The sequence below is a fragment of the Sprattus sprattus genome (assembly GCF_963457725.1).
Source record: "Sprattus sprattus genome assembly, contig: SUPER_6_unloc_1, whole genome shotgun sequence".
Lineage (NCBI taxonomy): Eukaryota > Metazoa > Chordata > Actinopteri > Clupeiformes > Clupeidae > Sprattus > Sprattus sprattus.
In genome coordinates, this window is record NW_027667070.1 from 309,859 (window position 1) to 319,180 (window position 9,322).

Here is a 9,322-nt window from a genome sequence, read left to right on the forward strand (position 1 = left end):
ACTTGTCCTAGAATGGAGTCTGATACTGAGACAATAGTCCAGTCAAGAAAACAGTATTTTTTTTTTATTATTATTATTAAAATGTCTCCATGCGTCTTGTATGTCATGTTTATGACACAATTGATAAAATAGCTTATTGGGGTTGTGGTTCTGTCATCTTGGAGGAAATCTGTCAAACCAATCATCATTCACCAAGTTCATATAAACCTCCTACTACATCTTCACATTAATTACAGTTTACATTTCAGGGCTCTACGCTAAGGTTTTTCCCAAGGAGCACATGTGCTCCTAAATGAAAAAATGTAGGAGCACACAAAGAAATTTAGGAGCACAGCAGGATTTTTTTACACGGAAGCAAAGCATGTCATACTCATTTGCGACCTATAGTTCCAAACATTGTATTTTCCAACTTTTAACCCCATTCATGTTCAGTTATTCCAAAGCAATTTAGCTGGTAAATTGATCAAATTATTCAGTATCTAACGTAAGCAACACTTTTACTGTATAGCTAGAGAGCACGTGTATCACATTGGTTTATAGTCTGTCAAATTAGTTCTAGTTATTGGTGTTCGTTGGCATACAAAGTTAGTCTTCTCTTATAAGCCTAGTTAGTACATCTGATTAGAGCTAGCAACAATTAATTGCAGATGATGGGGTCCCCTATCTCCGTGTTCATTTTGGCATATATTTTAGATTCAGTCTTAAGACAAAAATGCATATTAGTTTTAGTCACATTTAGTCATAGTTATCCTTCTTAGTTTCAGTCTAGTTTTCGAAAACTCATTACAATTTTGTCTAGTTTTAGGCACATTTAAAATTCCATATTATAGCCACATTAAACTCCTTCCCTTCTCAGGCCAAGGGACCTCCTGTGTTGTGTCTACTGCATAGTAGTCTAGCTTGCAGTACCAAATTGTGGATGCAATTAGTCTCCAAGATACAGATCTCATGCCTACAGCTGAATTCCAATTAAATCAATGTAAATAATAATTTAAGGCAATACTTGATTAACAGAATTATCATTCAAATATATGAGAATACATGTTCTCCTCATGTTTAATATTTATATTATATAATATTGTTGGCTAATCTCATGGTCTACTAGGCGAATGTTTAGCCTAAATGCACGTATCGTATAGCCTACTGTTGTTTATCTGTAACGTTTTAGTTGGCTAGGTTACTTTTTCCAGAAGGGATCATAAAGCAGTAGTAGACTTACGTAACTTTTATATTAAATTCAAAGAGATGGTGTATGCTGATTGCTGAAGAACGTTCGGGAGAAAAAGCAGCAAAGAAGTTTGACATTGACCCGAGAGGAATGCGATAGGCTACGACTAGCAGGTGGAGGTAGAAAGAAAACTAGGCTGGATATCAAACCAGCTCGTTGAATAAATGTTTTCAGTCCGCGATAAGCATAATAGTGTCTAGAAAAATGATTTAATTCAAGGCTTTGGAAATCTTTTCCTCCGTGACTGACAGTGGAGACCATAACTCCGATGTTTATTTTTTACGTTGACACCCCGACCTAAAGCGTTACGCGATGTGCAGGAAGTGTTGAACGCATATGCAATGAATTCCATAGCCTACTGCAATTATGCCCATTATTTAAATAATTCAATTCTATAACAGAAGATAAGTAAGAAATAAAGTCCTGCCCCAAATAAAGGCCGGTGCGCTGTGCAGCCTAAGTAAATACAAGCCCCAGCCACTATTTGAGGATTTACGGTACTCTCTTTTTATATGGCTCTGGCCCATTGGTTGCGAATCGTCGTTCTCATTTGCAGGAAGTTCAGCGCGTCTTCTTGATATGTTCACATCAGTCGCAACCCTGTCACTTGTTTCCATGTGAAATCAATGGAATGCTTCACTTTTTGGCGCTGTATTGACAACTGTCTGTCACTCGCACACTGTGCTCGTAAATAATTTTTCAAGTTCGCACGTACCTATTTTTAGGCGCATATGCGAGTGAAATACTCGCACTGTAGAGCCCTGCATTTTTGAATTTCCTGTGTAACGCCTTCCAGTAAATCTATATTCTTTTGGCTATTGTACCCATATACATTCATCAAAATCAAATGTGTGTTAAGATTCATTACAGCTACCAGCCAGTGTTCATGGTCATCTACCTTTACTTCGATTGATTTCCCAGAGCAGTTATTTAGTAAAATTGCAACCCCTCCTGACCGTTCAGTGCCATGTGTAACACTTGTGGTCATACAATATAGTTGAAACACTTGTTTACTTACTTTCTTGGATCTGGGCTATCAGAAGATCTCTGTTCTTTTCAGGTGCGCAGTCAAATCACCACAACAGGGTTTTATAATTATAAGATTTTAGTGACAAATTATTATTTACACATACTGTATACAAGGCTCAAATCTGTCAACATTTAGAAAATGTAAAATAAAAACATTCATCAAAATAACTCAATATCAGAACCTTAAATCAACCTCAAACTCTTTATTAATTCCAATTTGTTCCTATTTATCTCTATTTTATAATCTATTTGTTCCTATTTATCTCTATTTTATAATCTATTTGTTCCTATTTATCTCTATTTTATAATCTATTTGCTTCTTATTTATCTCTATTTTATAATCTATTTGCTTCTTATTTATCTCTATTTTATAATCTTTACAAGAGTTAAATGTAGTTATCTTTTAATATAAATTATGTATAGCATTTAATAAATAGTTAATACATAAATAAATAATTTAATTATCTAGATTAATCATATATTATATTATTATATTATTTATCTAATAAATACGGTTTATCTCATTTAAATGATCACGCAAATCTTAACCTAACACAATTATACAGGCTATACATTTATAGTAAATAGCATTGAGCATAAATAAATAATTTCATTTACAATTAATACATTCAAATATCCAATCGATGTTCAAAGTATCAGACTTCATTGGGTTTCTTCTTAAATTAAAAACATATAGTCTTACGGTTCCGTTGGTCTTCAGCTACGCAGCTAGCAACTGTCACTTGTGTCTAGTTCGGTGGGAAGCTCGCCATCCAGTTGTCGTTCCAGTTCGGGTATTTAGTCAGTCAGCCAGTCAGTTAAAATCCAGTAATCATTACTCCAGGAGGACAATCCTCGTCTCGATCAAGGTACGGTATTCAAACCAAAAAATCATTGAAGAAACATCCAGCCGATCCTGATCTCGTTTGCTGTAGCTAGCTGGCTAGGCTACACGTTAGCGATCCGTTATCAAAACATCAATCATAAATTAAAACTTAAACTGTAAACTTTCAATAACCTTGTATAAAATAATAAAACGTCAAAATATCATTGAACTGATTCTTCTCAATACTTATGTCATCAAACCGCTAACTTCTTGTTAGTTTAAAGAGTTGAACCGTTGGAAAAGTGACCGTAGCCTCTGAAACCGTATTTTTCTCTGTTAGTCTCAACGTCTTTTTTCTTCTTTCAAAATAAAAGCTGCGCGAGCTATTAGGCACGCGCTACGTCCTGCAGAGGGCGCTCCAACATTACATTTAATTTAATTAATTACAATATACTAAATTCATATACTAAATTCATAAAGTACTTATAAATATCCGTCCAATACAAAATGCTTATTATTAGACTATTGCTCACTATTTATTCATATTTACAGAATCTAAAATATTATAGTTAACCTTGGTTACACATGACTAAATACAAAAACATTCTCCCCACTGCTGAGACCAAAAGCTACAACATTAACATGCTGCTTACAAACTGGTGCTTCAGTATCATAATCTTAAATGTTGTTTATAATCATATCGCTCAGAGCGACCAAACTAGTACTTTCACTAATAATTTTTAATACCGAAACTACATTTTGAGGCTAATATACTTTGACTTAACTAGGCTTTTTCATCCAGGACTTTTACTTTGTTACATTGTTGAAATGGTACCTAAGGGTCTAAACCATATACATATGAGCCGCTGATGACTGATGATATGAATCTGCTTGCTTTTGATTCTTTGTGCCCCAGGACCAACTCCAGACTACGAGATGGCGGTAAGATACATCTTTGTGAAAATGTGCCAACTCAGTCATTGCCGAGAAAACACAAATTTACATAAGTTCTATTGGTCTGTTTAGGTTGTCTAGGCAGAACAACAATGCTTTATTTATTTAACACACTGGCTATGCTAGTTTAGTTTACAACATTGTAACATGATGCTTACATTGTGTGCGTTAACATATGCCTAACTACTGTCTGTAAATTCCTGAACATTAGCTAGCTATCTACGTTCAAATTACTGAACATACCCAGCCATTGAACAAGCATATCTTGCTCGAGAAGAAAATACAGATGTGTAGATTTCATCGAAATACTGATTTAATTAATTTAACTTTAATTTTCATTTAAGATATTTATTATCACAATGAAATAAATTCTCAGATGACTTTTCCTCTCTACATTTTGAAGTAAAATGCAGATCCGTTTTAAGTGGCACAAAGATTCAGTGAAGACACTTGCATGTCCATGTTCCTTTATTCACGCTGTTATAGGGGGAAAACGTACTTGAGGTGACCACAAGAGAAGGGCAAATCAAAAAGGGAAGAAAACGCGATGCAGAGAACGTAAGTGTGACACGAGAGGCTGCAGATGCTGATGCTGCTGCTGCTGCTGCTCAGGAGAGAGAGGTGAAGAAAAAGACGACGAAGAAAAGGAGAATTGAAGAGCCAGACCGTCCTGGACAGACGACAGAAGCAGAGGTGGCACTCACAGCAGTGCAAACCAACCGTGAACCAGTCCCCCAGAAACGATTGAAGCGCAAGGCGAAGGTCAGAAAGACACACACACAGCCTGCTGCAGACACACACTCTCCCACAGACGCGCAGCTTCACCCAGATTATGTGCCTGAAGCGCATGTGCTGGAAATGGACGATGCCATCAGGCAGGAGATCCTAGAGTTCCTGCCTGACTACACGTTTTGCAGCACCGTCCATGTTCAGACTGTCATCAGGTATGACCTGCCCCGCTTCAGGGTATACAAGAAGCAAGGTGAGTAAGCAAGCTTTATTTTAGCCATTGGGAGTATCCAAAGCCTGCAGTGCACTGTAAAACAGGGTGATTAAGTTTACATTTTGGGGCAAATGAGTTTATCTCTTCAGGCCATAGGGAATATGTGAGGCCTGCAGCAGAGTTATGTATATGTTGCCCAGAATGTTTTCTCAGTGCATAGTTGCATGATTCTGGTATGGTATGTAATGACATCCTGAGTTAAAAATGTCATACCGGGTTCATGTGTTGTCCATCATTTAGATTTTTGGGTGGACTGTGTTTGAGAAGTTGAAGGACCACTGACCACTTGAGGGATAACTTCAGTCATGTGATCCAGGGTTTTTGGGTTTACTGCTTTCCCTCTGCCCCCACCATGCCACAGGGATCCCTCTGCGAACGGGGTGGTTCACTGCGGCCGAGAACAAGCAGCTGAAACAGAACGTAAAGGACTTCCTGGACGTTTCTGGGATCGACAGCGAGTTCAAGCTTTTTAGACCCCAACGCTTCCCAGATGAGATGGTTACCATCCAAAGGCTGAAGAGGAAGTTCAACTTCGTCAGGAGTTTATGTGAGTATAGATATCAGATGTCATGTCATGTATGAGCATGAGACATGTGAGTGACACAGGCCGAGTTTGTTGAGTGACTATTTTTTTTAGATGTGACTTTTCAAATTGTATCAAGTGACTGTAAGTTAGAGGTGTACAACAGTTCAACCTGCAGTGCAGCAGTAAATGGTTTCCTGTGCCTGATCAGTGGCTGGGATCCCTCGTTCCTGGATGAGTATACACGACCGAGCCAGGAGGATGTGCAACAGGGAGAATTACAAGGGGAGGTAAACCTTTCTTCTCAAAAAACGGTTCTCTTTATAAAGAAATGTGCCCCGACAGACATTTTGATGTGGCCTCAGGTTACTTAAAGTTCCTCCACCAGGTGAGCAGCACAGTGGGGTTCAGTGGGTGTGTGTGTGTCTGTTTTTTATGAAACTGCAGCGTCATGTTGGGTGTGTTTCATCAGTGTTATGACTCTGTGTGTGTTTGTTTGTGTGCGTGTACGTGGACGAGTTTGTGTGAGAGCAGCATCATGTTGGGTGTGTGTCTTCAGTGTTATGACTGTGTCCCTCATCCGCAGGTTTACAGAAGATGAGAACAAGAACTTGAAGGAACTGTATAAGCTGCATGGGTCAAACTGGACGACCATATCAGACAAGATGGGCCGCGGTTGTTCAGCCGTGCAGAAACGCTTTAAAGTGATGTGTGAGTGATCATATGCACACCAGAACATGCATAGTGATAAAGGTTCAGTCCGGGAATCTAATCCCATACACTAATTCCTCTTCATGGTCCAATAGCTGTCCTTTCAGTGTTTGCTCTGAAAAGAAATCTGATGTTTGTACAGAGTAATTTGTGGCAAACAGTGAATTCCAGCCATAAATCATTTCCAGGCAATCAATGCATTACTTCAGGGTTAGGCTGAAAGGGAGGGGTGTAATGTGACTGGCGGTTAAGCTTAAATATTAATAACCATTTTCTAGAATTGTGGCTTGTACCTTTTAAGCTAATTGTGTGATTGGCAGCCAGCTAGATGGGCAGTACATAAACTGAAAGACACAGGGTAGGTAGACATTAAAACTAATGCAGACGAATGAGGTCCCATTCTTGTTTTATGCTTTGACACGTTCTGTCCCTTAGGTGAGAATTATGGGGCATGGTCAGAGCCAGAGTTGAAAGTCCTCCTGACGTGTTTACACCAGCTGCTGCTGAAGAAGGCTGAGCCTGGAGGAGAGGGGGGTGACAGGTCTGCGGTCATCCAGAAAATGGACTTGTATAAGAAACTGCCCTGGTTTCGTGTGGCCAAGCAGGTCAAGACTCGCAGCTGATTGCATTGCAAGGATAAGTGGTGAGAGCTCATGTGACAGTCACATCACATTGCACACAAACATGTTCAGTTCAGGTACATTTTACTCTGACCGGCTGAATAATCCATCAGAACATAGACAACACTAGCAGGGAAGAGTTTTCCTTCAACACAGAGACCATATGCAGATCGTGCGTGCGTGCGTGTGTGTGTGTGTGGGTTATCCTTGCCTTTGTGAGCTAAGAGAAACCGTGTTGATGCTCTCCCTGCCTGTGTTGTGTAGGTTTACTTACCTAAAGGGTAAAATGAAGACTGGTGGAAAGATCAACGGGAGGAAGAACATAGAAGGGCAGATCCAGCTGATCAAAGCGTATGTTTCACGCTGTTACTATGGTTACGTGTAGATCCAGCTGATCAAAGCGAATGATTCAGACTGTTAATATGGTTACCTGAAGATCCAGCTGATCAAAGCGTATGTTTCATACTATAACTCTGGTTAGGTGTAGATCCAGCTGATCAAAGCGAATGTTTCAGACTGTTACTATGGTTACCTGTCTGCCATCTTGTCCTGGTCCTCTGTCTTGCCCTCCTTCTCTCTGTCTGGTGGGCAAAGACAGATAACCACTAACTCTCATCCAAATGGCAACTTCCTTAAGCCTCACTTCTCAAGCTTCACCTGTCTCTCTCTATCTTCACTCTGTTATCGAAACAGCTGCTTTAAGTTATCAAGATTAGATTTTCTATTGAAATATCTCCGTTTGAACATTCAAGAAATCCCACTTGTGTGAGAATCTCCTGTGGTCACCTTATTTCTGAAGTTAACCCAGTTTCTGTGTGCCCCGACCAGGATCAATGAAATGGCTGTGGAGGAATGTTCAGACATTGTCTGGGATGACTTCACTCATCTCTTTGGGTAAGAGAGATAGATACATAGAGAAACTTTTATTAATCCTGTGAGGGAAATTCAATTGTCAAAGCAGCAAGGCAGTAGGAATAGGATTCAAGAATATACATAAACATAACTAAATAAATTAATACAAATTTGAAAAATAAATAAATAAATGAAATAAATAGACAACATAGTGCAGTGTACATTACATAAAACTAAATGTTTGGTTGTGTTGGTTGTGGGGCCATGTAGGGGGCTCATGTTAGCAAGTACATGGGAGACGGACAAGTACAACGCTTCTGTTCTTGAGTGCTGATTACTTCCTGTCCTGCTAAGGTCATAATCAATATGAGTTGGCCTATTGGCATTGGACCTACTGTTTGACCTGGCTGTTAGTCACAAGAATAGTGTATTAGTGTGATATTTAAGTGAATTGTGTGTTAGTGGGATATTTGAGTGAGTTGTGTGTTAGTGTGATATTTGAGTGAGTTGTGTGTTAGTGTGATATTTGAGTGAGATGTTGAGTGAAAGTTTCCTGTGATTTCTCTATGAAGCAACACCCCACCTTACTTCTTACAAAAGAAGTTCCACCGGCTGAAGGTGACCAATGTAACAGACTGGAACAAGAAGTCTTTCTGTGGTGAGTACTGACCACTGCTGGTTCATGTATCTCTCTGTCATGTTTAATACTGTTGTCTGTTTTCTGGTGGAGTTTGCAAAAGTGACCTCGGGTTTGAGAAAAGCACTACATCATGAAAACAACAATTTCACAATGTCTTCCCTTCTCCTCTGCTTCTCCATCTTCTCCTTTCTTCTGTCTTGCTCTTTTTCCTCTGCCGCATTGTCTCTCTGTCTGTCCCCTTCTCTAACCTCCCTCTGTCTCTGATGGCAGACATACTTGATTCCCTGTATGAGAAGACCTTGCCAAAGCTGGAGGAGGAGCTGAAAGATTGTGAGGATGATGAAGAGCCCACAGAGCAGCGACAGTCTTACAAGCTGTCAGAGATCTTCCCTGACCTCTGAACCACCCCAACACCATCCCTGCTCATCACCACCAGAGAGAATCTTCCAAGCTATCAGATCTTCCCTGACCTCTGAACCACCCCAACACCACCCCCGCTCATCACCATAGAGACTCTTCCAAGCTGTCAGATCTTCCCTGACCTCTGAACCACCCCAACACCCCCCCTGCTCATCATCATAGAGAAGGGTCACTCTTACATCTTTCAGAGATCTTCTCCAAACACTGACAATGCCCCCAACTCTTTTCTTGCCTAGAGACTATTTGTTTAATTTTTTCTTGCCATGTTCCGGGTTGTTCGTATTTTATTCTTACGCACTGTTTTGTGCGTTATAAGGATTGTGACTGTTATTGATTACTCTGATTTCCCTGATATGCTCAAAGCAGATCTGTTAGCCACGCAGATTTTCATTATACAAGCAATTATATTAGCGGCAACTGTGTATGGATTTGTCATACAAATATAAAAATGGCCCGAAGCCCAACCGATGGATAAAGAGAAGTTGTTTGAGAAGTTTGAAACGTCAGTGACTCTGT

General features: G+C 39.6%; 1 pseudogene across 1 annotated transcript in view; it reads left to right on the forward strand.

The window, feature by feature from the left end:
- The window catches only part of LOC308367533, a 307,106-nt pseudogene extending 298,319 nt beyond the window's left edge, over window positions 1-8,787 (forward strand). Inside the window, exons 4-12 of the transcript in view lie at window positions 4,591-5,019; window positions 5,402-5,587; window positions 5,775-5,853; window positions 6,150-6,274; window positions 6,710-6,917; window positions 7,159-7,245; window positions 7,723-7,788; window positions 8,319-8,404; window positions 8,657-8,787. The product of the transcript in view is annotated as an uncharacterized misc_RNA (transcript). The remainder of the gene's footprint in view (window positions 1-4,590; window positions 5,020-5,401; window positions 5,588-5,774; window positions 5,854-6,149; window positions 6,275-6,709; window positions 6,918-7,158; window positions 7,246-7,722; window positions 7,789-8,318; window positions 8,405-8,656) is intronic.
- The last annotated feature ends 535 nt before the right edge of the window (window positions 8,788-9,322 follow it).